The sequence below is a fragment of the Panthera onca genome, chromosome C1 (assembly GCF_046562875.1).
Source record: "Panthera onca isolate mPanOnc1 chromosome C1, mPanOnc1 haplotype 2, whole genome shotgun sequence".
NCBI classification, from domain to species: Eukaryota; Metazoa; Chordata; class Mammalia; order Carnivora; family Felidae; genus Panthera; species Panthera onca.
This window is the reverse complement of record NC_138346.1, coordinates 46,718,184-46,722,519: the sequence shown is the minus strand read 5'-3', so window position 1 is coordinate 46,722,519 and position 4,336 is coordinate 46,718,184. Positions and strand designations below refer to the sequence as shown.

The window sequence follows — 4,336 nt, the reverse complement described above, 5'->3', positions numbered from 1 at the left end:
AAAAAACAGATATGACAGAGAGGCCTTGGTCTCTGATATTCTCAAAGACTATGATTCTAGGTGTTCCTTGTTACCTAAATTCTCTGTTTTCCCTGGATCAGTTTTTAGACAGGCAATATCGTTGTTTCCTGTACTCAATTTGTGTTCTTAGATTGCTCCTTTATTGTAACATCATTATTGCAGTATTACTGATTCTACTATTGCACATAGCACCCTATTATTATTTCTCAGTGCAATATTTTCTCAATTATATATCTGAGAATATCAATTAAATGGTTTTAAAGTGATACTCAAATAAAAACTATTTACTTCTAGGCCAACTATTTCATTTTTCATCTTATTTTTGTCATTCTTACTTTATTCTTATTTTATTATTATTATCATTCTTATTCTTATTTTTGTATGTCCTTGATTTAGTAGCACTAGGCTATTTGTTCATATTTATAAATGAGGAGTCACGTTGATTAACACAGGTATGGAAACCTCTGCAGATATATATCTAGATATATCTAGATAGATAGGTAGATAGATAGATAGATAGATAGATAGGTATAGGTTTTGTTCATGCATGGCTTTGCTCTGCTGTCTCTGTGGATGTGATGACACATGCTCTTTGGTCAGCAAACTTTGTGTTAGATCGTATAGAAAACAAAAAGGCATGGGGCACCTGGGTGGATCCGTAGGTTAAGTGTTCAACTGTTAATGTCAGCTCAGGTCATGATCTCATGGTTTGTGGGTTTGAGCCCCTCATCAGGCTCTGTGCTGACAGCATGGAGCTTGCTTGGGATTCTCCCTCTTCCCTGTCTCTTTCCCCCTCCCACTCTCTCTCTCTCTCTCTCTCTCACTCCCTGTCTCTCTCTCAAAAATACGTAAATAAACATTAAAAAGGAAAGAAAGAAAAGAAAAGAAGCAACTACAAAAAAATATATAACTCCTTACTCTGAAAATGGAGCATTTAGTTTATTTCACTACAGCGTGGAACCAGTTTTCCTTTTTCTTGTTGTGAGAATCTGGACTTGTGCAGGATCTGCTGACGATATTTATATCTTCCATGTGGTAAAATTCTTCAGTCTTATGTCTATTAATTTGGGGCATTTATTCTACCTTTGACAGGCATTTCCTACCTCCAGAGTACTTCTAGTTCTTTTAGAGATATAGTTTTACATTTCCCCCATGTGCTCTATATGCATTTTTTTGGAGTAACAAACAAAGCATAGCTATATATTTTTTTCTCCAAGTGATTAGCCAGTTACTTTCATACCATATATTAAATGGGTCACTTTTTTCACTAATTTGAAATGCCGCTTTTATCATTTGCTTTGCCAGATGCTACTATTGAGGGAAACTGAGTAAAGGACATAAGGGTCTCCTCATATTATTTCTTACAATTGCATATAAATCTACAGTTATCTCAAAATAAAAGTTTAACTTAAAAAAAATGTTGACCTGAACGTTAAGTATTTAACTGCATGTTTACATTTGGGGAAAATTTTACTTCTTAATTTTTGTATTGCTTTAATTTTATGTCTAATTATATATTAGCTATAGACTCAGTATAATTTTTTTTTTTTTTTTTTTTTTTTTTTTTTTGCTTTTAGAAGAAAAGCAGTCATGGGGCGCCTGGGTGGCTCAGTTGGTTAAGTGTCTGACTTCAGCTCAGGTCATGATCTCATGGTCCGTGAGTTCGAGCCCTGCATCGGGTCTGTGCTGACAGCTCAGAGCCTGGAGCCTGCTTTGAATTCTGTGTCCCCCTCTCTCTCTGACCCTCCCCCGTTCATGCTCTGTCTCTCTCTGTCTCAAAAATAAATAAACAAAAATTTTTAATTAAAAAAAAGAAAAGCAGACAGCAATATGGAAAAATATATAGAGAACACATAAATTACCAAAAAGTTTTTGTGAATAAACTATAAATTTCAGATGGTAGTAGATAGGATAGTTTAATACAGATGTTTAAAAAGATACAGATATAAGGCAAGTATTGTAAACATGCTATGTATTATATACCTTTCAATGCCTTCCAGATTGTGGAGTATAATTAAATACCAAACACAGAAACCAATGTCCTAAGATTGGTCAGAGTTTTGAAGTCTTTTGGAAGCTTTCAAATGTCTCAAAAGTGTTTTATTTGGAAAACTCTTTTTTTTTTTTCTTGACTGGAAAAATAACTTTATCTTCTTTGGGGCATGTGGGCAGCTGTCTAGTCTCAGAACTTCTGGAATCACTTCTTAGTGTCAGCATCCTTCGTGACTTTGAGCACATTGAAGCACACAGTCTTACTCAAAGGCTGGCACTCGCCCACTGTGACAGTGTTGCCGATCTGGTCATCCCTGAAGCAGGGGGATAGGTGCACGGACATGTTTTTATAGTATTTTTCAAAGCAGTTGTACTTTCAGATGTAATGGAGGTAAGCTCAACGGATAACAGTGGTCCTCCACCACACCACAAAGTATCCACCCTCAGATGGAGACATTACCAGTAAAAGGGCATTTCTTGTCAGTGTAGTTCCCCTCAATGGCTTTCTTGGGCATCTTGAAGCCCAGACGAATATTTTTGTAGTATTGTGGGAACTTCTCCTTGCCAGTTTCTCCAAGCAAGACTGTCTTATTTCAAAGATGGTTGTCTGTTTTCGGTAGACACGCTCAGTCTAAATGTTTGTCATCTTCCCAGTGGCCGGCGAAGAGGCAGAAAAAACCACCATAAAGAGTTTCCTTTTTTAAGAATCACTATATTATTTATTCATTGTATGTCTTTAATTTAAAGAATTAACTTTGGTAAACTTTCAAATTTTGTCAGTGTCAATACACTTCAAGAAGAAATCTTTATATCCCTTGCTGTGGGCTACTGTGATTTTGGAATTAGTATCTGGAAACCTATTTTCACTTTTTTTAAAGGTGTTAAAAATAAATCTTCTAGTCAGAAAAAAAAAAAGCCTCATGGTTAAATGAATTAAACTGTCCTCTGTACCTAGCAGGCACCATAAATAATCCATTAAGAGTTTGGGGAACTTCATTTCCACATACCTTATATTATCTACCACATAGCAGATTTACTACATCACCCTGGGTCCTAAAAGACATGAAAGCTTCAAGGTCTGAGTCAATACAAATAGATACAGCAAAAGTTAGTTAATTCAGGCATGTATTAACTAGGAGTTAACAAGTGTTCTTCATCACATTCAATATGCTAATTTTTTGAGATTAAAAATATGTTTTCTGTTTGGAAAACTCAGAACTCATTTAAACTTAGTTTAAAATGTAAGAAGTCCATAGATAAAAATATTACTTAAAATAACAAGAGCAGAGAAAAACAAAACAAAAACAAACCAAACCTTGTAGCAAAATGAAATACCTACTGAAATCTTTTCTTCATGATTACATGAAAATCATGTAAGAAAGCTGAATTACAGTAAGTATTATTTTTAAAAAAATGATTCATCGAGGGTGTTATCAGTCTTTACTTTTAGAACAACAGTGCGATAACATTCTGAAGAGCAGGTAAAGATAAATTTTGGAAAGCCAAAACCAAAGTTCATCTAAGGAAAATGTAAGGAAATTCATAAACAGAAATGTTTTCAGCATTCCAAATACCCATGTCCTTTAGTACCCTGGAACGTTGTATTGTTTTTTAAGTACTTTTAAAATTTCCCTGACCTACATGTACCTTCCTCTTAATAGCCTTATGAGGTGATTAGATAGAATAGTCATTATCACACCCATTTTTTAATTTAATTTTGATATTGTTATTTTTTTTAATTAAGGTATAATTGACATAACATTGTATTAGTTTCAGGTGTACAATGTAATGATTCAATTTTGTATACGCTGCAAATTGACCACTACAATAAGTCCAGTTAACATCCATCACCATATATTTTTACACATTTTTCTCTCACGATGAGAACTTAAAAGATTTCTCCTAGCTACTTTCAAATATTCAGTATGGTATTATTAACTAAAGTCACCAAGCTGTACATTACATCCCCATGATTTATTCATTTCATAACTGGAAATTTGTGCCTTTGACTCCTTTACCCTTGTTGCCCACTCCCACCCCTACCTCAGGCAACCACCAATCTTTTTCTGTTCTCTGTATCTGTGAGCTCAGTTTTGTTTTATTGTTTGTTTGTTTAAGACTCCACATTTAAGTGAGATCTTGTGGTATTTATCTTCTTCTGTCTGCCTTATTTCAGTTAGCACAATGCCTTCTGGGTTTATCCATGTTGTCACAAATGGCAAGATTTCATTCTTTTTTATGGATGAGTAGTATCTGTGTGCGTGCACATGCCACATTCCACGTCTTTATCCATTCATCCATTGATGCACATTTAGATTGTTTC

The 4,336-nt window shown here is 34.6% G+C and overlaps 1 pseudogene; it reads right to left on the bottom strand.

The window, feature by feature from the left end:
* Positions 1 to 2,203: 2,203 nt before the first annotated feature.
* Positions 2,204 to 2,659, bottom strand: LOC132671486 (small ribosomal subunit protein uS17 pseudogene; annotated as a pseudogene).
* Positions 2,660 to 4,336: the final 1,677 nt, after the last annotated feature.